Raw genomic sequence first — 24,317 nt, 5'->3', positions numbered from 1 at the left:
ATAAGACATGTTTTCAGTTATTTCACACTTTTTTGTTAAGTACATAATTCCATATGTGTTCATTCATAGTTTTGATGCCTTCAGAATCTATAATGTAAATAGTCATGAAAATAAAAAGGAAACGCATTGAATGAGAAGGTGTGTCCAAACATTTGGCCTGTACTGTATGTAAAGGTAATTATAATAGCTTTTTGGGGTGGGTGGCACTAGCCAGTTTGGATTATTGGGGGGGTTGTAACCCCCGTGTAAATTACGCCTATGCGTCTGACTGTGGGGTTTTCAAACATTGCAATTGCCTCGTCTTTAGGCTTTTTTGTTAAAGATACATTTTTGGGGGGCATTTTAAGGCCATTATTTTTCACAGGACAGATGAAGAAATGAAAGGGGAATGACATGCAGCAAAGGGCCGCAGGTCGGAGTTGAACCTGCGGCTGGTGCGTTGAGGTGTAAACCTCTACATACATGTACCTGCTCTACCAACTGAGCTAACCCGGCTTCGTCTTTAGGCATTTTTTGATCTGACTTTTTTGGAAGGAAAAATAGCTCAATATAATGCAGTGAGTGAAGAGAAGGTAGCACGTGTTAAGTTCCCAAGTGAAGGAAGACAAAGAACTCTCATTTCACTTATTTAATTAGGCTCACAGCACCATAAATGAACGCTGGCGAAACGCAGAAACCCGTCAGCGTTCATTTATTGTGATGTGAGCCTAATTAAATAAATCAAATGAGAGTTCTTTGTTCTCCTTAACTTTGGAACTTGAGATGTGTTACCTTCTCTTCACTTTTTATAAAATAATCTATTGGATTTTGGGTTTAGCACTCCACCGACTTCTTTTCAAATTAGCTCAATGTCATGTTTTCAAATGAGCTTTTTTTTTCATTTCCTGAAAAGGTTTTCGCACATACAAGGTTTTTCGCTAGTCAGCGACTATATGCAGTTACAGGTTTGCAGAACCTGGTCCAGCATGGTCCAGTGTCGGCTTGGTTTATGGTTTCAGACGTTGTGGTTGGATTCTGGTGTCTGGTTGGTGATCTCGGATCCCTGAGCTGATTCTGATGTTACACTAACTTATTCTGGATCATGGAGTCAGCTATCACATAACACACACATAGCTCTAACTTGCTACTTTTATATTGTTAGTTTTTGGTTTAAAAACGAATATCTATTGCTACGTTAACACTTTGCTTTCCCCCTGATCTGGCGTTTCCCTCTCTCATTCCCCCTCTCTGATGTTTACCCCTCTCATTCCCCCTGCTCTGGTGTTTAGCCCTCTCATTCCCCATGCTCTCATTCCCACTGCTCCGGAGTTTCCCCCTCACATTCCCCCTGCTCTGGCGTTTCCGCCCTCACATTCCCCCTGCTCTGATGTTTCCCCCCTCTCATTCCCCCTGCTCTGGCGTTTCCCCCCTCACATTCCCCCTGCTCTGATGTTTACCCCTCTCTGGCGTTTACCCCTCTCATTCCCCCTGCTCTGGCGTTTCCCCCTCTCATTCCCCCTGCTCTGGCGTTTACCCCTCTCATTCCCCCTGCTCTGATGTTTACCCCTCTCTGGCGTTTACCCCTCTCATTCCCCTCTGCTCTGATGTTTACCCCTCTCATTCCCCCTGCTCTGGTGTTTACCCCTCTCATTCCCACTGCTCTGGCGTTTCCCCCTCTCTTTCCCCCTGCTCTGGAGTTTAAATCCAAGCGTGCAAAGTGTTGTGTTGTATGTGCTCGGCCGATGTTCTCGGAGGTTTCTATGTGCTTGGTAAAGACCCCGTGAGAGAACACAATACTAACGTACATTTGAACAAGACCTCCCTTTGTTTGAAACTGTTTTTGCAGACCTTAACTGTCAGAATGAATAGGAATGAATTGAATGCTACCACTTCTGATTGGGACAGTGACTGGTGGATGTAAGAAGGGATTTTGAAGTGTGCAGACTGTAGTCGTGGGATGATTGGAAAAAACCCCAAGTACATTTCCTGTTGCAGTGTATGTGAATGACATCGTGGGACAAGAAGTTAACAAGGGTCCAGGCTGTTGCCGAGCAATGGAATTCCATTGAAAAGGTCTATACTAGAGCTGCAAAGGTTAATCGAAGAGTTGCCAACTTTTAAATAAATCAATGAATCGGTTTGAGTCAAACTTTTCTGATGTCAGCTTGTTAAATATGAATATTATTCTAGTGTCTTCTCTCCTCTGGGACAGTAAACTGAATATCTTTGAGTTGGGGACAAAACAAGACATTTGAGGACGTCATCTTGGGCTTTTTGGGGAAACACTGATCCACATTTTTCACCATTTTCTGACATTTTAGAGACCGAACAACTAATCCATTATGGAGAAAAATGATGGACAGATGAACTGACAATGAAAAGAATTGTTAATTGCAGCCCTGTAGTATACCTACACTTAAAGGTATGACACAGTCAAATATGTTTAATTTCGTTTCCCATTAAGCTAATTTTTGGTCCCAAATGTGCAGTAGAAGGGTGGGTGATGAGAACAGGAGTATTTACAGTAGAGCTGGGCAATTTATCGATATTATATCGATATCGCGATATGAGACTAGATATCGTATTAGATTTTGGATATCGTAATATGACACAAGTGTTGTCTTTTCCTGGTTTTAAAGGCTGCATTACTGTACAGTGATGTACTTTTCTGAACTTACCAGACTGTTCTAGCTGTTCTATTATTTGCCTTTTCCCCACTTAGACATTATATCCACATTACTGATGGTTACTCCATAAATCTCATTGTGTAAATATTTTGTGAAAGCACCAATAGTCAACACTACAATATCGTCGTCAGGCTGCTGTGTCTGAAAGTATATTCGTCATTTGTGTGCGTGTGTCTGTGTGTGCGTGTGTGCGTGTGTCTGTGCTTGTGTGCGTGCGTGTGTCTGTGTGCGTGTGTATGTGTGAGATGCAAAGCTGTTTGGTTAATACCACTGATGAATTAGATGTGTGTTTGAATTAAAGAGGCACGCTTTTGTTTAATTAACAATCAAGTGGTGTCACATTTCATCTGCTGATTCACCCGTTTAGGTTATTAGACTGTATTATGTTCAGCACCAGGAGCTGTCCACTGTATGACCTAATAAACAGCCAGATACGTGATGCAGAACAGGAGCAGTGTCCGTTTGCTCTCCACATCAAGGTGTTGATTATTGCTCCTATAATAGATGCATAGATCCCTTAGATATAATGGAAAATAGCCCGCATATCTCCAAATCTTGGATTGTGTGTGTGTGTGTGTGTGTGTGTGTGTGTGTGTTGGGTGCACGGCAGAAACAAAGATCAAAGAAAACCAAATTTCCGGCACTCACCAGCTATGTTTCCATCCACTAGTCAATCGAATTAACTGAAGTTCGCTAAAACAACATTCATGTGACTAAAGCCGGTGAAAGTGTTTCCATCCAACAAATTTAAATCAATTAAAAACTTGCGTGTAATGACATAATGATCAAGCTTTAATAAGAAAACAACAACGCTATCAAAACATCGCTATGATGATGCTGATGCATGTTAAAGGTGCAGTAGGTAAGACTTATAAAACTAACTTTCTGTCATATTTACTGAAACTGACCCTGTGTTCCAGTAGAACTACATGGACCACCTACAGCCTGGAGTGAGATTTGCAAAAATCTACCGCTCCCTGTTCAGACGCACCAATCAGGGCCAGGGTGTGTGTGTGTGTGTGTGTGTGGGGGGTCTAACTGCGTGTCAATCACTGCTCATGCACACGCATTTATTCGCCCTTGTGGGGGGAGGGGCTTAGGAGACCGTTTTGGGCTTGGACTGAGAAGTTGTCGATGTTCACATTTTTTGGCTAAGTCCTGGATCTTCACAATCCTACCTACGGCACCTTTAATGCCAGACGACAACGGCGGCGGACCGTGGTTTGTGAACGATAGCGCTCCAGACACCAACGTGATGTCTGCACAGACAAATGAGCCTTATGATGAATAGTAATGAATTACGTCTTGGATCATTTTATGGTTGCAACCGGCCATAAAACGAAGAAGAAAGTCATTTCAGGCACGTATCTCAGCTTTCTTTGCAGACATGGCGGGTGTCAACAAAGACAGATACTGTAGAAGTGGACAAATGACGAGAGACTTTTAAAATTGTATTTACGTTTACTGTTTGGAGCACTATCGTTCCAGGGCTCCAGACTAACTTTTTTCTCTAGGAGCACAGTGGCCCCCTACTGAAAATTTTAGGGCCGCAACCAGAAATTTTAGGGGCACAGACCGTAAATCAACATGCTAAACAAATATTCACATTTCTACTAATTTCCACTGCATTACTAATAAATACTTTGATAATAGATGCAGAAATTACAATGTGCTGTTTCAAATTCAGTGTCACTTTTGAAGATGCAACATAGAAGGCACCATTGCTGTCATGACAGTAAACAAAATATTTAAAAAATATACCAACTCTGGTCTACAATTACAATGAATTCACCTTAAAATTAAACATGCATTGTTTAGGCTACTACCCTTAGGGTTGGGTACCTTTCGCATCTGAACCAATTCATACAAAAATTATAACGGTACATTTTTTTTGTACTTTCCCTCTGTAATTACAAAACAATTATTTCAGTTACAAAAATAATTCCAAACCTATTTATCCTATGTAGTTAGAACATTATGTTATTTTATTAGAATATGTTACACTCTAAAGAAATTAAACAAAAATAAAAATAAAACCCCTCCCTTTCTCCTTCCAAATCCATCCCTACAACCTGTTAAATTGAATAATATTGAATATTCATTTCTTACTCACTGTACATTTTTTAGCCTGTTGTATTTTTTAATTGCTCTTTAATGTTTCATGTAAAGCTCTTTGAGTTGCCTTTTTGCTGAAAGCTGCTGTAGAAATAAAGTTGCCTTGCCTTATAACCTCAGCCTGTCAGTTAGTCACCAGGGCATAGAGAACACTGGCTGCTAGTCTCCGAGGAAGTGTAACGTCAACAGCACCGTGACTGTTTTTAATATCATATAGCAGCAAACGCTGTCTGCGTGAAGTTTTTAAAAACTGTAACCATACTTGAAACCACTTTATCGGCATCACTCACTGGGACTGCAACAAAACAGCCGACGTAGTTTGCGCCGATCGCACCTCTGCGTGTGTGTGCGAGTGTGTGTGTTTGTGTCGGAGCACCGCTCTCTGTCAATTTTCAGAGAGGACAGATAAGCTTGCGCTTACGCGCTCAGGTACCTACGTTTCGACATTTAACGTGTAAAAAAAGGGGGCAAATTTACTGGTCGCACATGTGCGACTGGATGTAAAATTCAGTCGCACACTCTCAAATTTTGGTCGCAAAATGCGACCATTTGCTCGCAGTCTGGAGCCCTGCGTTCACAAACCACAGTCCGCCGCCGTTGTCGTCTGGCATGGTGTTAACCAGCTCCGCCTAAGGCTGAAGAGGCTTTACAGGGAGACCTGGTTTGGGGGGTTGCTGGTGTGTATTTGACTTGCAGGGCGTCTCACTGAAATGCTCCAGAATCCTTGTGCATCAAGTGTTGGAAGAAAAGGGTTAGGCGCTGTAGAATACATTGTGGATTTCAGTCAGTGTTGTACCCGCGCATATTACAAATCATATCACAGCTGCCGAGAAACAAAACAGAGTCAGAGGAAAGGCACATTGTCTATTTTGAGCTTTCCTGTATGACTCCATAACGACTGTGTGTGAGTGTGTGTGTGTGTGTGTGTGTGTGTGTGTGTGTGTGTGTGTGAGTGTGAGCAGCTCAACACTGGGGATGGGTTTATTTTCTGTTTCTGCTAAATGGAGCATCAAATGAGGAGAACAAACTGTATCTGTGTCTGCAGCTCTCCCTCGGTATGATTTCAGCTCGCTCACTCCTCATCTCCCGTTTGTTTTATCGCAAATTTCTATTGACCCCCCCTTTAATCAGCCCATCAGTCTGCTTCCGTCTGAAAGCCAGAACCGCAGATGTATTCCTAACGAACAAAAAAAAAAAAATGTCAGACATATTCACAGCTGCACAGCCTCTGGCTAGTCAGCCAATCGCAGCTCATATTCCTTAACGAGAGTGAGCCGAATATCGCCACACTGGTTTTGATTTATAATGCAGTTTCTATGAAAATATTTATTGAGAAATCCATATGGAATAGTACAGTATAAAGCAGGGCTTTTCAAAGTCCAGACCAAGGTCCGAATCCAGACCGAACGACAAGGCAATCCCCCCCCTAAATGCATAAATAGGTTTGAACGTATTTTTACAACTGAAATAAAAAATGTATTAGAGAGAAAGTAGGCCACTGGAAAAAGGTACCAGATTCCAGGTAGTGGTATCGGTACAAAAGTCGAGCAGGAACACTGAGAACTCAACTTGAATGTGTGTTACTTAAAAGTTCTAAGTAAGTAGATTCACTTCGGTCCGGACCCCCGACCTTAAAAAAAATTCAGATGCGGACCTTGGGGTAGTACGTTTGAGAAGCCCTGGCATAGAGGGTCATTGCGATGGTTAGACGTGCAGCTCCAACTGAAAAAGCCTCGTACGGTCTGCACGATATGAGGATCATACCTGGCTTATTGGCTGTCGGCGTCATGTTTTTTTGGAGCCAGAAGTGACCATATTTTCATGAGAGGGCGAAGCTGGGGAGGATGACACGGCAAAGCCAGTGTTGGTTAATGGTTACAATGGCGCTGTGCTAAGATAAAAAATGCTAAAGGGCGACATTTCCAAACTCCAGGCTTTTAAAACCACAGTCCACAAACGTCACGGATGCTACGTCTACTATTTTTACAGTCAAGTGTTTTAACAGTGCGGGTTGATGTCTTTATTATCATCCTGCCATTTATTCAATGTACCTGGCCATCGTTTTAAGTTCACTGAGAGGTGTGTGTGTGTGTGTGTGTGTGTGTGTGTGTGTGTCTTTGCATCCGCAAGAGTGCACATGGGCCCTGTTTTCTTTTTAATGTACATTAGCAGAACATATCCATTTGCATGCATGATTCAGGGCTCGGCTAAACATCAATCTTTCATTTCCTCTTACAGCTTGGCACGGGGACGCACGCATGCATTTTGTGCAGCCGTTCACAAGCACTCGAATCATTTGCCTAAATATGTTTAAGTGGGTGCTCGTCGGAGTCCCCCATCAATAACGTCGGTGCTTCAGCGGGCTGCGCATTCATATCTATAAAAACAGATTCTCTACTTTGAGAAAGTGAGACGAGTGAACGAGGGGAGGCGTCCGCTGCGACGTGCGGCGGAGGAAAAGGACTCACTGTTGTAGCGCTGGAAGAAGTATTCAGATGCAGAGAAATCCTCCCATCCTCCCAAAGAGTAAAGGATCCAACCAGCTGTGTGTTTAATGGTCTCATCATCTCAGCTGGACTTGTAGCCGTTATATTGTTGACTAGTTTACTTTAGAATCAAACATCAGATTTTATAAACTACGTGTGTTCTGTGTGCAGGAATCTTAATGTGTAAAGTAACTAGTAACTAAATTTCTCTCTGAAATGTAGAGATATTTCTCTCTGGAGTAGAAGTAGAAAGTGGCATGAAAAGAAAAGACTCAAGTAAGGTACAAGTACCTCAACATTTGGACTTAAGTACAGTACTGGAGTAAATGCCGATACGATTTATATTGCGATTCTAGAAGCATTGGGATTTGATAGTATTGAGTATTGCGATTTTCTTTTCCTTAACAACAAAAGTTGAATATTGAATATTACACTTCTAGAGACAATATATAATGGGAATAAGTGTTTTCTAAGAAGAATGCACATCACATGTCAGTCAGTCAGTCTGACATTTATTTACTTTGTAAAAAAGAACATGACGTGTTTTCTGCATTTTCTGCTGTTGCTCTGTTTAGCTGGAAACATATTTGATGTAGTCGCCGTCGGCGATACGTATAAACAGAATATATTTAGGTGAATCATCATTTTCCCCCTTTAAAAATTAAAGGCGGAAAAGCCCCAAAAAAAGATGTGAAACTTAACGGGTTAAATACGAGTGTTGCCAACAGGGAGGTTGTAGAGCGCCCTCTGATGGACAGCCTACGCAATGCCAACACTCAGAACACGGTTGAAGGGGGTTTAGTCCGTTTTTATTTTATTTTTTAAATATTCATTTAACGGCCATTATAAAGGTCGATACCGATAGTTTGGAAAATGCCTAATATCGGCCGATGATATCGGCCCGCCGATATATCAGTCGGGCTCTAATAGGATGTGATTCATACGACAGCCAGCAGACCGTAGCAGAGTTCTGCCCCGTGGCCACAGTGGGTGGCCTGGTCACTCATCATAATTGCGCGCTGTCCTTTGGGATCGTCCCAACGCTGATGAATAAGCCGATGACCGAGTGCATCATACTATGAACCTGGAAAGAGCATAATATGGGCTCATTTCTGGTTCACATCACCCAATGTAAGGGCTGGGCAGTGTTTGATATAAAATATAGATATTCATTCATTCAACCTTTGTTTATCCTTCGAGAGGTCATTGAGATGCGACCTTCATTTTCTTTTCTTTTTTAACCCTCTGATGACGAAAGATGATCCGGCGCGAAATCGTCCATCTAAGTCTCTCACAAACTTAGGAAAAAAAAAATGGTGCTGCAGCTAGCTGTCGGCTGCAGCCTGAATTGATGATTTGTGAAAGCACAGGGACCTTTTTTTGACAGATACATTTAAAGCGTCTTACTTTGTCTTCTAGTCTTTTAAATAATTGTGTTTGTTTCCCATTAGTTCCACTGCATTCCTCACTCTGTACAGCTGTTTCAAGCAGTCCCCCGCCTCCCTGTGTCTCCAAGTGCAGATTACAAAGCCATTTTGTTTTTAAGAATTCAAGAGGACAAGTTAGAAAACCTTCTGAGAATAAGACAAATAAAGCCACAAATACAGCTTTCCTCACAGAAAGAGTCGTTCAAACTTGCAGCTGAGATGAGTATTTCTGTTCAGTAAATCATATTCAGTTTTGAGTATCTCCACCTCCACTGGAGTTCCTGGTAGCGGTGTAACGATACATCGGTCTGGATCGATATATCCATTCAACAATCAGTTGGGAGCAATATATGTAAAGATTAGGACATTTAGAAATGAATAACTACCATAAACTTATCTTTTACTGATCAGTCAACAAAACACACACATTGATACCATTATCCCTGAATATCGCCATGGTGATCTACTGTATCCATCTGGCTGTGTGATTGATTATTGGCTTGGACTACTACAGAGGCATGTATACTAACACTGGGTTTCCACAGGCAGCTGAAATAATCGCTCTGTAGCCAATAAGAGGGCAGACTCGCGAACGCGCCTCCAATATATTCTACCGTGTATACACACATGCTATACGTGCAAATTAAAAGATTGTGATCTGCCCATAGCCTATTTTATGATACATTTCTGTATGACTACAGCGATGCTAACAGCTAGCTTGGCAGAGAGTTGCCCAGGCAGTTGGTATTCCTGGTGGGGTTTTACATATATTTGTTTTAGTAGTTTAGTAGTAATGTTAGCATTGTAACAATGACAACTATCTGGTTGCTAGTAATATAACGTTATTCAAACTAAACTAAACACAACTTTTTAAAGGTGCCCTAAGCGATATTGCAAATTTTTTAGGCTACAACACAGCAAACATCTCCTCACTATCTGCTAGCTGCCTGTCCCTTGAACACACTGTAAAAAACATCTCCTCACTATCAGCTAGCTGCCTGTCCCCTGAACACACTGTAAAAAACATCTCCTCACTATCTGCTAGCTGCCTGTCCCCTGAACACACTGTAAAAAAACATCTCCTCCCTATCAGCTAGCTGCCTGTCCCCTGAACACACTGTAAAAAAACGCTGTCTCTGTCGACAGCCCAGGCTCCACAAACAGCAACAAAAACACACTGGTCAACCTGCACCACCAAACATAACAAACAGTGTTCCAACCAATAACCGACAAGAAGGAGATGGTTGAGCCTTCACCGCAGCAGCGTTAGCGTGTAGGCTACTTCAACAATGCGCGTTCACGACTGTTTTCAGGAGGGAGGGGCGAGCTAGCCTCCGTTTTGTTTGACAATACTTCGAACATCAACAAGACGTCAACGTCCCCCAACATCACTTAGAACACCTTCAAGCAGCAAAGTGTGTGACTGGAGGAGAAAACGTACCAAACAGTTGTGTGTTGGGCCAAATATATAAAATGATAGAAAACGTATATCAACACCAACAGCTCATTGTCTGCAAAACATGTACACCGTCGGCATCATGTTACGGTGACACAATTCAGCTCGAGTTGCAGTTGAAAAACGCTGCCTGTGGAAACCCAGCGTAACAGCTCTCAAAAAGCTAAACGCACTTTTCTACATCCCAGCTCACGGGTTGATGTTTGAATCTCAGCTGTGAGCTGCAAAACATGGAGGATGAGCAGGAGGAATTTTAGGCACTTAGAAGAGCTTTAGGACACAGTAACAAAAATGACGCGTATCTTTAAAGGTCCCATATTTTTGGCTCTTTTCAGGTTCATGCTTGTATAACAGAGAATTGAATTAAATAGATCAGCCCCGTTTTCACAATACCCTATCTAGCTATTTGAGTCAGTATATCAGATAATTCCATCCCTAATGAAAAACATAAAACTTATAGAAAATTGCAGCATATGTCGATAATAATTTGTAACGTGGAGATTTTTCACAGCCTATTTTTCTGCCATGATGGAAGGGACAACAAAACTTCTAAATCAATCTAAGTTTATGTTTACATCAATTAATGAATACATTAAAGGTCCCATATCATGCTAATTTTCAGGTTCGTACTTGGATTTTGGTTTATACTAAATCATGTTTACATGCTTTAATGTAATGTAATGTAATGTAAAACCCTTTATTTTTCTCATAATGTCTGTCTGAATATACCTGTATTCGCCCTCTGTCTGAAACACCCCGTTTTAGCGCCTGTCTCTTTAAGGCCCCCTCCCGAAAAAGCCCGGTCTGCTCTGATTGGTCAGCATTTCTTTGTCTTCCACATCTGCACTCTCTGATTCTCTGCACCGTCATTGCAGCCGTGGAATGCCTGTAACGGCACTGTAGCGGCACTTTCTACAGTACCTATGTATAGTATAGTTGTGACATCACAACCGTACAGAAGTGATGACGGCTCGTTTAAAGGCACAGTTTCTGAATTTGGGCTGTGTGCATTTCCTTGTGGATTGAGCGTTTTGATACTTTCACAGTATTTATATAGCACCTCTGTCATAAACCTGGCTCTAGGTCATGGCAAAAACTGGGAAGGGACACAAAATGGCCATAATTTAAAGTATTCTTTGCCAAAATATATATAGGTTTGAGCTAACTGACCTGCTTTATAATGAAAAAAAAAAGACATGAAAATCTCACATTTTACATTGGAATAAAAAAGGTTGTCCTCCAAATGCTGTTACTGTGCACTTCTGGGAGAGAGACACGCATTTGTAGTGAATGTATTACAGCCATGCATAAAAAGTTAACATCCTCTGTGTGTGTGTGTGTGTGTGTGTGTGTGTGTGTGTGTGTGTGTGTGTGGGGGGGGGGGTGTGTGTGTGTGGGTGGGTGTGTGTGCAATGGAGGTAGACGGAGTAAAGCATTTACTCTCTTATATAACACACAACTTTGGCCAAGAGAAGGATGTGTGACCAGTGTAACATGCAAATGCATCTGCCTCCCGTGGCCCCAGGTGTGTGTGTGTGTGTGTGTGTGTGTGTGTGTGTGTGTGTGTGTGTGTGTGTGTGTGTGTGTGTGTGTGTCATGTCAGCTCTCTGCACCTCTCTGAGGACTGCAACACAGCACACAACTATCAGTTGTGCAGTGAACTAGCACAGGCCGTCCTCACCCTTTCTTTCTCCAAAAAGCTCTTAAAGGCAGGGGGGTTCTCTCACCGACTCTGTCTCCAGAAGAAAAACACGCGTGCAAGCTTTGACTTCTGGAACAAAAGGCTTCTGTGTTTGCGTTAAGGCTCGGCTGTGATATTGCTCCAGATAACAATATAAGCATAAAATATAAAACCTGATTTCAAGCAAAAAAGATTATAGTCTTTCACGATGTTTTTGTATTTGCACAGGAAAAAATTATCTAAAGGGATGTTTTTACAATGTTTTCATTGTGTTAAATGTATCCATAAAATGTAATGTACAATTCACAAAAAAAATGATAGGCAAAAACGTCAAATATTTCTGCAGGATTCAAAGCAGAAGCTGGAGATCATCAAAATTCTGTATTTTGAAAAGACGTATCGACATACAAATCTAACTAACAATTAGAGCTGCAAGGATTAATCGATTAGAACTATTAAATTAATCGGCAACTATTTTGATAATCGATTAATCGGTTTATGGCCATTTTTATTAAAAAACAAGTTAACAATTCTCTGATTCCAGCTTGTTGGATGTGAATATGTTCCAGTTTCTTCTCTCCTCTGTGACAGTAAACTGAATATCTTTGAGTTGTGGACAAAACGAGACATTTGAGGACGTCATCTTGGACTTTGGGAAACACTGATCCACATTTTTCACCATTTTCTGACATTTAAGAGACCAAACAACTAATCCATTCATCTAGAAAATAATCCACAGATTCATCAAGCTGTCATTATCCCTTTCTCATTTAAATGACACAACAACTCCATGCTCCATGTGCACAGGATTTATCCTTTCTATTGGTGAATCACTTTTAGTGTGTTGTGCTCACGCTTTAAAAATATCCAAACGATGCCTTTAGGTTCACTTGGAGGTCAGGCGGCTGAATGTGCTGACCTACCTTCTCAATCAACAAGGTAAAGTTTGAACATTATGAGCTAACTCAAAGTTTTGCAGTCATCCTTAGATGTTGGCCTGCAGCTATTCCATTTTCAGAGTTTCAATGCAAACCCACCAGAGCCAGTGTCCAGGTAAATATAATATAATGCTGTGGGAGTGATGAAGGAGGCTTAGAATCACATAGAGGAAACATAATAGATAAGAAAGTGTTCAGAGCTTCCCCTCGGCCCAGTGCTGCGTAGACAGATGGCCCATGTGTGCGTGCGTGTGTGTGTGTGTGTGTGTGTGTGTGTGTGTGTGTGTGTGTGTGTGTGTGTGTAGTTTACGCAGCAATTGTCGTAGGGATCGACCGATACTGGTTTTTCAAGGCCTTTTACCCATTATTAATAGTTAATGAAAGTTAATGATAACCGATATTTGGAACGGATGCGTTCAGCGTCACTTGCGTAACCTTTTGAAAGTGAAGTAACGTCTGATTTCAACCCAAACCACCATCTTTTTCTAAACTTGACTAAAGTAGTTTTGGCGCCTAAACCTAACCAAACTGCGACCGTTAAACAAAGTTAACGACGTGTTTAGAACTGCGTCTTTTACGTTTAAAACCGTAACCGATGTTTTTCTGGTTCAGGTATAAGGTTGTATTTCCTGCCACCATAGGCATAGATTTTGGGGGGGGATGCAGGCGATATGTGTGTCGTCGTCCCCCCTCCCCCACAAAATTTAGAAGTGGTAGATTTGTCCCCCTCAAAAAATATGAAAGAACCAACTCCCCAAAAGAGGTCAAAAATAACAGAGGGCTCAAATCATGAATATATCCTTCAAACCTGTAAATATATTTATATACTGGGGCGCCTGGGTAGCTCCCCTGGTTGAGCACGCACCCCTTGTACAGAGGCTCAGTCCCTGCCGCAGCGGCCTCAGGTTCGGTTACAACCTGCAGCCCTTTTCTGCATGTCTTTCCCCCCCTCAGCCCCTGTTTCTTGTCTTCAGTTGTCCTATGTAATAAAAGCCTAAAATACTTTTATATCATATTTGTATACTGTATATACTAACGTTTTCAGACACCCCTATAGTGGACCAGCGCACGTCTCTTTTCCTTAGCTCTTTCTCCGGGAAATGAAGCTGCCTTCAAGTGCACTCGGAAAGGTCGAGATCTAGAAACGATTTGACAGAAAACAGCAACTGTGTCTACTTGTGCTTGAAACTGTGTGAGTATTTTCCCGGTTATAATATGCCCCCCCCCCCGCCCCAATGCTGAAACAAAACCTACGCCCTTGCCTGCTAGGGGCGCTATTTTTATGCGTCTTATTAGAGGGAGCAAACGACCCATATGTCGTATGGTTCGGAGGTCTTGTTGTTAAGTTGTTATATCATCTTACCTTCCACATATGATGTTTTTTGTGTGTTCCGCTGTTGGGTTTGACTTTTGTCTGACATGACACGTTACACGTCTGGTCAAGTTCACGTCCTGTGTCAATCCTCTGATATTGAGTATTGATTGACTGTCGCTGTGGGACCCTCACACCGTCCTTACAACCGCGGGGCCTCGAATGTGGAACGGATAACGGAAGCCCTCCGTCATCGTCGGTTCCCCTCCGCTATTTACTCACTACCCACTATAACACTAATCAATACCTCTCGGAGAACGCCAGGGGTCTTTCACACATGCAGCTGTGTGCACACAAAGCCCACAGACACCGTAATCACACCATCTCCAGTCTTAAAATAACACGCAGTGGAAGCGCCGTTTCCTATAAATAATGTATTTATAGGTACAGCACAGAAAGAGCAGCTCCCAGAGCACACGGTGCTCAGGGAGGGGATGCTTTCTATTTTCAAAAACAAACCACAACGCAGCCCTCTGTCAATACGGCATGATGCTGGAAACCTTTTAAGATTGCTGCAGTGACAGAAGAAGAAGAAGAAGAAGAAGAAGGAGAAGAAGGAAATGGGGGATGTCATTTGGCAAAGCAGTCCAATCATAAAAAAAAGAAGCTCTATCTAATGAAGTCCCCATTTGAAGTTGAATGGTATGATCCACCCCCCACCCTCCCCCCAAACACTGATAACATTCACTGCTCCAACCTCGAACTGTCGCTTAGCAACCAGGAGCATGTTGTGCCTCGCTGTGTGTACACAGTGATAATGCAGCTTTTTTATTTTTATTTTACGAGTAAAGCTCAGCGGAGACTCAGGCAACAGAGTCTGCAGCGTGGTTTGCTGGAGAGTAGTCGGACATCAGGACGGAGGGACCACAGCCTGGTGACGGGGGCCTGAGGGTCCGAACACCGGGCCGGGGGCCACGAATCTGAAATGGATCAAGTCCGTATCGACAGCGATTCATTCAGGGGAACCGCTCCGTTGCCGCCAAAAGATCCGCCGAACGTCCCTCGTTTCCTGCCGGATGTCCCCTTCTCTCCCAGGCTGACGTGGTCCTACTCCGGTTCTACTCCGAACACGAGTCTGATACTGCTCCATCAGGCTGGGATTATGGGGCGAGTTTCCGTGTTGTGCGGACAGGCGTTGGCAATGTATATACAGTACAGGCCAAATGTTTGGACACACTTTCTCATTCAATGTGTTCCTTTATTTTCATGACTATTTACATTGTAGATTCTCACTGAAGGCATCAAAACTATGAATGAACACATATGGAATTATGTACTTAACAAAAAAGTGTGAAATAACTGAAAACATGTCTTATATTTTAGATTCCTCAAAGTAGCCACCCTTTGCTTTTTTTGATAACTCTGCAAACCCTTGGTGTTCTCTCAATGAGCTTCATGAGGTAGTCACCTGAAATGGTTTTACCTTCACAGGTGTGCCTTGTCAGGGTTAATTAGTGGAATTATTTCCCTTATTAATAAAAAAGCAAAGGGTGGCTACTTTGAAGAATCTAAAATATAAGACATGTTTTCAGTTATTTCACACTTTTTTTGTTAAGTACATAATTCCATATGTGTTCATTCATAGTTTTGATGCCTTCAGTGAGAATCTACAATGTAAATAGTCATGAAAATAAAGAAACACGTTTGAATGAGAAGGTGTGTCCAAACTTTTGGCCTGTACTGTACATACGTGGTCGCAGTTCTCTGTTCCTCTTTTAAAATGAATGCGCTGTCGATATCTTCTATAACAGACGCCGTCGCTGCCCGATGTGAGTCGAGAGCAGATGATTTAAACGGTTTATGGCATAACGTGTCTTACTGAAATTTGTGAAATCCATAAAATAATAAACGTTTCTATTTACATACAATAACAGAAGATGGTAATCATTTCAAAAAACGTTTTAGCTATCTATGATTGTTTGATTGCTAACGTTAGCTCAAAACACCATTCAAGTGACAGCCTTTGTTGTGTTTGATTGCTAACCTGTAGCCAGCAGCAGTCATTTCAAAAGGTTTTAGCTAGGATTGTTTGATTGCTAACGTTAGCATATAGACTGTGCGTTAGCTCAAAAAGCTGTTAGCATCTTGGAGGCTACTTGTCGCATGCGCAACTCACATCTGCACTCGTCGCAAAGTGACGCATGCGCGACTCAAATCGGCGCTCGGCTCACATCGGGCGGTGAATCTACACATCTCAATTCTCCAGCGGCAGCCATCTTTGTTATAAACAAATTCAACCCAAGTGCTCTTTGGTGACGTCACTGTTGATCATCTGTCCATCATTGTATATAAAGCCCGCCCTGACAATTTGATTGGTCCAAACAGCTCTGGTTGGAACATAGTTGCTCCACAACGGATCAAGTCCAGACCCAATTTCCCGACTTCAAATGTTGTGGGCGGGGCTAGGTTTCGGCTGGCGTCCAGGCTACTTCTCTCCAGAAGGTTTAAAAAAGTCGTTCAACTCATGGAAGAGTCAAAATATCCCCAGACTCCTCATCCCATTTCAAATGCGATTGGGGTTAAAAGTTGTGGCAGTTGTAATTGTATGGCAACCAGAAGCCCTCACATTGTGAGGTTCACATTTGCATAGTCTATATCGATGGTGTTTCAGGGATTTGTTCAGGTGCCGCCAGAGATTCCGTTGTATGTCCCTCATTTTCGCCCGGATGTCCGTCCCCTTCCTCTGTCTTTGTGTTGGCGTTCTAACCTCCGGTGGATTTGTGAGGACTATGGTTAACTGCTCCTCAGATCTCTGCAGGGTAAATCCAGACAGCTAGCTAGACTATCTGTCCAAGCTGAGTTTTCTCTCGCACGACTAAATCAATCCCATCCCGGAATGCTGTGCGGACTAGCCAGACCCTCCTCCGCAGCGCTGTGGAGGAAGGTTTGGCAATGCGAGACTGATATTGATCCAACCGAATTTCTAGACGAGACCCGCCCTAGGAAGCAGCACGATTGGTCGAGGTCAGGCATTGACCCAGAGTAGTTAACGTTAGGATAACGCGCATGTGTGTGTGTGTGTGTGTGTGCGTGTGCGTGTGTGTGTGTGTGCGCGCCCTAACATGTACTCTCACCGTCAGTTCCATATTCAGCTACATGATTTATCAAGACTCTTCTAACTAGGACTCTGACTCATCAGAATAAAAACTCAATCTTCCCTGCCCCCTCTCATCCTATTTCAGTCCCTCACTTTATTCTTCTTTATGTTTTCCTGTGTCTCTCTTACACACACAAACACACATATGCACACACATTCTGTCTGTATATTTCTGTGTTTAATGAGCCTGCTTTGATGTACTACAGCTTTTTACAAGGGGAAAACACACACGCACAGACACAGAGAATTCAAAAAAACTCAGCTCAGCTCCATGTTTCAAATGCTGATGAATGTTGCTCCTTTCATGTGTGACTGAAGGCATGCAGGCATTTACAGGTACAGGTACAGGCACCTGTCTCAGTCTGTGTGTGTGCTTGTATGTATGGTTCATATCACTTCTTTGTTTTACTGCACAAAGGAAGGAAATGCATTATTCATGTATCATTATTTTTACATTTGTCGGTAAATGTCTTATTAGTCTCTACTGTTTCTCCTTTGTCTTTTCCTAAAGTTTATTATGCATCTTTTGTAGGGGTGTCACCATTTCAATTTGAAATGGAAAGTGAATCGAAATGAGCTTTCGGTTTTGACTTTCAAAATCAAAAGCAGGATCGGCGGTTCCCAGAGTATTGCGGTGATACGGTAATCGTCACAGGCCTAGTTGAAAGAAAATGTTAAAATCGAAAATGTAATGGAATCGTGACACCCCTGCTATTTATGTAGCATTATTTTAGATTTCTTTTTAAATATCTTATTTGTCTTGTCTCTTATATCTGTTTTTTTTTTAATCTTTACTTTTTTTTCCTTAATTTTTCTTTGTGATTGGCAAACCTTCAGTTAATTGTCATAAACAACAGAGAAAAGCAGGAACATGATTGAAACTATTTAATGATTATTGATTATTTTTGAAACCCTGTAGTACTGTTAAATAACAAGGGGTTCACTGATCTGATACCAGTAAGCGTTTTGGCCTTTAATTGATAGGACAGTTGTAGACATGATAGAGGGGAGAGAGAGAGGGGGGAGACATGCAGCAAAGGGCCAAAGGTTGGAATCGAACGCTGGGCCGCTGCGGGAAGGACCAAGCCTTGGTACATGGGGCGCACGCTCTACCAGGTGAGCTACCAGGGCACCACTCACTGAAATACTTTTGAAATTCAGCCCAGTTCCAGCCTGTCGAGATGTCTTTCGTAGAAGGGAGGAGGGGGGGAGCTGCATCACGACTCTCTCCTGAGGAGGTTGCTCCGGCGTGTGGTCCTGTAGTTTGAGTTATGTGTGATTACTCGTCTCTGTTTATATTCCTGAAGAGGGATCAGCTGTTAACCCCCTCCCTGCCCCCGCAGCCGGGATTAGCAGCGTGTCATCATAGCGCACGCCTGAATGGCTCAGATTACAATTGGTTAATCAGATTAGCGGCTGTCGGGGAATGAGTCGGGACTGTTTGCATCGGATGAGATTGGACTGAGTGATGGGCTAGATTCAGGTCGTGTTTGGCTAAATGGGCCGGATGATGCTTAACGGTGTGGAACTTTTGGAATGGTTATGATAATGGTAATGGCTTTTGAATAGGCCCTTCTGTTTGATGTGACAGAAGCCCTGCTCTTACATCCACATGGGATGGGAGCCCTGATCTCCTCGTGTGTTCTGCATCCATATATACATGTTTACGTGTGTGCGTGCGTGCGTGCGTGCATGTGTGTGTCTGTCTGTCTGTGTGTGTTTGTATAGTATTGATTTAACTGTAATGTTCAGCCGTAAATATGTTAGTTTAAAGCTGTCTATTTTTTTGTACTCCAGCCAGACCAACGATGCACCACTCACTCACTCACTTTCTTACACACCCAATAAATCACACACACACGTATGTGTGTCAGTTTTTAAAGGCTACATTCACACAGGCGTTAATAACTGTGGAAGCTTGATATCACTATACGTCTGTGTGCAACTGATAGCCGACGCATTGTTTTTCCACCTTAACAGCGTCGTCTAGAGTTCCATTCCGTTGAATTATGTTTTTCTCTTTAAACCTATTTCCATATAATTACTGGCTAATAGGGCTGGATCCAAATATTCAAATATTCCTTCATTGGGTAGGTATTCGAGTTTCAATTTCAGGCTGAAATTCACTATGGTGTTTTGTCAGGATTAAGCTGCTAGCTAATAGTCTTTATTTGGTAAAGTTAAAGATAGTACCGTTACGGCCATGCATGATGCCAATCCAGTGAGGTGCTGGCTGGCTGGCTGGCTTAACTTAAAGGTTGACAACTAATCGATATTCATCTTCGCAGCTCTAGAAATACTGTATGTATAACAAAAGCATTGAGATATGAACTCAACTCCTAAATCTAAACATGCTCACCATGTCTTGAAACAAGTCTCTCAATTTTATAACACGCTCTTTACTGGGATTTTGGTGTCTGTGTGTGTGCGCGTGCGTGTGTGTGTATCCATCCTTCAAGCATAGTTACATAATAGCGTGGAAAGACAGAGCAGGTTACATAAGGCCACCCCTATAGAGAGAGAGTGTGTGTGTGTGTGTGTGTGTGTGTGTGTACTAGAAGTGTATTAGGGAACCTCAGTGTATGTGATGGAGCACAACGGAGGAAACACAAGGTCATGGTGAAACAGCTGTTGCAGTATTTCTCTCTAATTACCAAAATGTCCGCCCTGGTGCTGACCGAGCAGCGTTTGTTAGATTAAAACCCAGAGAGAGAGAGAGAGACTCTCCCTGGAGAGCGTCTGTGTCCCCCTCTCTGTCTTCATCACTTGTCCTCGCCTCTCCCTCTCCATCATCCCCTACATTTTCCCTCATCCACCACTTTAGCTTTCTCTCCCTCGTCCCATCCATCACTCGTCGGTGTCGCTCCAGGCCAGTTTCTCTTTCATCCATTCATCTGACCCCTCCTCCACTACTTGTCTGGAAGAAGAGAGGAGGGGCGGAGCGGAGATGGGAGGAGAGGAGAGGAGCAGGCCAGCAGGGCTCAGATTAAATTAGACGAGCTGTAATGAGATCAAAAACCATCAATGTGGGCATGCATGTGTTTGAAAGAGAAAGTATTAAATGTGTGTGTGTGTGTGTGTGTGTTTGTGTGTGTGTGTGTGTTTGTGTTTGTGTTTACAGATGATCTGATATATGAGTGTTTTGGGTACCAACTTCATCGTAGGGCTGCACGATATGAGGAAAATATTTCATTGCGTTTATTTTTGACTGATATTGCGATATGATTCACGATATTGGAGTGAATGGTCATTTTTGTATCATTCTTCTCATTCTCATTGAAATATATATTTAAAAATAAAACAGATTTTTGCGAGGATCTGTTCTTTAGTCTGTAGGATACGACTTGTAGGCCAGGACGTCTCTGTAGCACCACAATACTTAATGCAGTATAGTTTGACACATTTTAGCCCCGTTTAGTCTATAAAATGTCAGAAAACAGAGAAAAATGTCATCACAGTCTAAGCTGATGTCTTTAAATGTCTTGTTTTGTCCGTCCAAAACCTTAAGACATTTAGTTTAATATGATATGAGGACAGCTTAATATGATATAAGGACAGAAAAGAGCAGGAAGTCTCCAGATGTCAGAACTGGAACAGCTTTTTCTGCCATTTTTGCATTAAAAATAATTTTCACGATTGACCAATTATCAAAACAGTTGGCGTTGCAGGTCTAGATGAGCTGTATGTGGCACGCTGGCGTCTACGTCCTCTAACACACAACACACACACAACACACACACACAAAGACAAACACATATGGACGCAAAACACACAAGAGCAGGGCTCCAATAAATCAAAAAGTCTCTAATCATAACCGGATCGGATTTTTTGGGCCACAAACCAACTTGTTCTGATTGTCTTTGAAGACTGACTGTGAGGGCAGCGGCCGTCGCTCCCTCCGCTGCCAACAACATGAATATTGCAATTATGAAGATTGGCAGCAGGACATGAAGAAAAGCGATAACACCCCACCCCCACATTTGCATAATCATGCTCAGGTTTAAAAATGAGTTGTTCAGCCTTTTCCTTGAAGTCTACTTAGTGCTGTGAGCAAGTGTCTGCAGTTTGGATCGAAGGAAAGTCACAACGTTTCCCCTTAAGAGAAAACAAAATTGGATTCTAGTGATGTCCAACCAACAGTCCAAATCACGAAGATTAGATTAGAAGTGTATTCCCGTCAAAGAAAAAAAAGAAAACCTAAAATCCTTAAAAATTGAGAAGCTGCAACTAGATGGCATTTCTGCCTGAAAAATTACGTAAAAGATCAAAATTGTTGCTGATTAGTACGTCATCGTATAATGGCCATTGTATTCAAAAAATCAATAAATGGCGGACCTGGGGGAGGGGGGTACTATTCGAGAAAAAAAATGACATATTTGAAAGAAAAAACTTGGAAATTCTCTGAGATTAAAGTCACAAAATTATGAGGAACAATGATTTTTTCTTTAATCGTAACTTTGTTACTTTAATCTCAGAGAAGTTTTTTCTCGTAAATGTATGACTTCAATCACGGAAATTCTGGAATATTTCCCCCCTCCCTTTGCTTAGATTTTTTTATTTTTTTTAAATTTTTTTTTACCCTACAATGGACCTTATGTTACGGTGGCCCTGAAGTGCAAACCACGACAGCAAATCCCACAACACGACAGAAATCCGCCCCAACACGACAGAAATTCGCCCCAACACGACAGCAATTTAACACAACACGACATCATTAGTAAGACTGAAACGGAAAGGGTAGGTACATATTGGACACTGATCCTCGTCCCGCTAGAAGAGCCTGGTAAGTTCTAAAAATTATATCACTTTACTGTATGTGGCCTGTAAAACCAGGAAAAGACAACACTTGCATTATACTATGATATCTTAAATTTAAGACAATATCTCGACTCTATTGATATCGATATAATGCCCAGCCCTGGGAGTGCCCGACTTTGGGATATTTGTACACATGCTGCAAACATAGTTAGTGCTTTGTGTGTAATTGAGACACTTTTTCACATTGAAATATAATGTTAGTCCATCCCTCTTCTACCCCCGTGGATGATAAAGTTCCTGCCTCATCATTTGTCAGTCACTTTGATGAGCTGTCTACCTGGAAATAGCACCAGTCCCAGCATGAAGCCACCACAGGCTTAAAGTGATAAAGAGCATCTGCCGCAACGCTTTCAACGTCTTTGCTGCTGCACATTCTGTGTAACTGGTGTTTTGCTGCTAGCTGCCATAAACGTTAAAGTTGCCCTGCCACACATATTTCACTACTTTGTGGTAATGTCTGAAGTTCTACCATGGACTCTGTAACATTTTTCTGTGGAATAAATGCCTTGGTTACCTTGTTTCAAGCCATTCTAGTTTGGTATAGAAAGCCTGCAGGAAGGCTCAGCTCGATTTGTGCCAGTTCTCATTAATATTCAACAAGCTAAGCTATTTGAATCTGATTGGCTAACAGCTAGCCAATGAGAGCCTGGCGAGCTCATGAATAGTAATGAGCTCAGGCAACATGATGTCAGACTGACCAGCTTTTGTAATTGGCCTGATTTCTCTGCTTATTTCTTTTCAGTGGCCAGAGCTGACAGAGGAGGTAGCAGTTCATTTTCACATTCACCACATAACACAAACACATATGGACCTGACATATTTCAAAAAATACAAATGAAAAAGGTTTTGTGTGGCAGGGCACCTTTAAGGATTGTTGCTTTGAATTTGTTTTTCAGAGATGTTTTTTCTTGCATAAACGTTGATAGCGAGGCTCTGACTGCAGCCATTCTAATAAGAAAAAATGTCAACACCAAACTAAGTATCCTAATAAAGCCTTGAAAAATCTTTTATATCTGACATTCTGACGTTGATAAACTCATAATTATACGCTCAATGTCTAGGTTTTTTTGCTCACCTGTAGCTTTTTCTGGTAAATCAGACAAGTGGACATGATCAGTAGGGCTGTCCTCGATTAAAGAAATTCTTATTTGACTATCACTCATATGACTTTGTCAACTAATTGATTAGTTGATTTAATCGACAGATCAGTAAAATGGAGTTCCTCCACAAAGAATCTTGCAAAAGCACCACTTTAAATCTTGTGTTTACCAGAAATGTGCTTATAAGTCAGTCAGCCTTTGAGTCTGGACTTTAAAGATGTAGAATATGAAATCATGGCAAATGGTGTAGAGATGTTCCGATACCAGTATCGGTATCGCCTCCGATCCTGCCTAAAAGGCTGGTATCGGTATCAGGAAATACTGGAGTTTATGCACCGATTCGATACCACGTAATAAAGCCCCTAAAGAAAACCTACGTTAAAGTAGTTTGTTTATTTTCTTTTTCCATTATAACTGACTGTCAAACTGGAGAATAAAAGAAAGTTCTGTGGCATTCATTGTTTGTGTTTGTTCATGTTTCACAAAGAGTTTAACCTGAGCCAGACCGACAACAGAGATAGAATCATATCACATCCATACAGGGATAGTAGTATACAGCTGTTAAAACATAATGAAATATATGACACACTGGTATCGGATCAGTACTCGGTATCGGCCGATACGCAAGTTCAGGTATCACAATCTGTATCAGGAAGCAAAAAATGGTATCGGGCCAGCTCTATGGTGTTAAGGGGAAAACTTAGGAAAAGCACAACTCATTTTACATACGTGAAGAAGGTTCGGGACACTTAATGGAATCTGAATTGAGGAATTGAAGAACTTAGGCAGGCAATACAGTTTAACTATGGTGTGGTATCGTGTCGTCCTGTCCCAACTCTCTGAAGTTCCTGTCTTCCCAAAGGAGTATTTAAACTCATGGATCCTTCTTTACGGCCGTTACCTTCCTCTTTCTTTGTGTTGCCGTTCTGACCTCCGGTGGATTTCTGAGGACTATGGTTAACTGCTCCTCAGATCTCTGCAGGGTAAATCCAGACAGCTAGCTAGACTATCTGTCCAATCAGAGTTTTCTGTTGCACGACTAAAACAACTTTTTGAACGTACACACGTCCCACCAAAACAAGTTCCTTCCCGAGGCTATTTTGCAGAGGCGCAGTGGCTCCATCCGGCACTAAGCACGCGCAAAACAATTGTGATTGGTGT

At 42.1% G+C, this 24,317-nt stretch overlaps 1 protein-coding gene across 1 annotated transcript in view; it reads left to right on the top strand.

Annotated features, from left to right (window-relative positions):
- Nucleotides 1-24,317, top strand: part of LOC114556393 (SH3 and multiple ankyrin repeat domains protein 2) — a 280,188-nt gene that overhangs the window by 222,153 nt on the left and 33,718 nt on the right. The window lies entirely within an intron of this gene.

The sequence above is a fragment of the Perca flavescens genome, chromosome 1 (assembly GCF_004354835.1).
Source record: "Perca flavescens isolate YP-PL-M2 chromosome 1, PFLA_1.0, whole genome shotgun sequence".
NCBI classification, from domain to species: Eukaryota; Metazoa; Chordata; class Actinopteri; order Perciformes; family Percidae; genus Perca; species Perca flavescens.
This window is presented reverse-complemented; position numbering and strand designations above follow the sequence as displayed.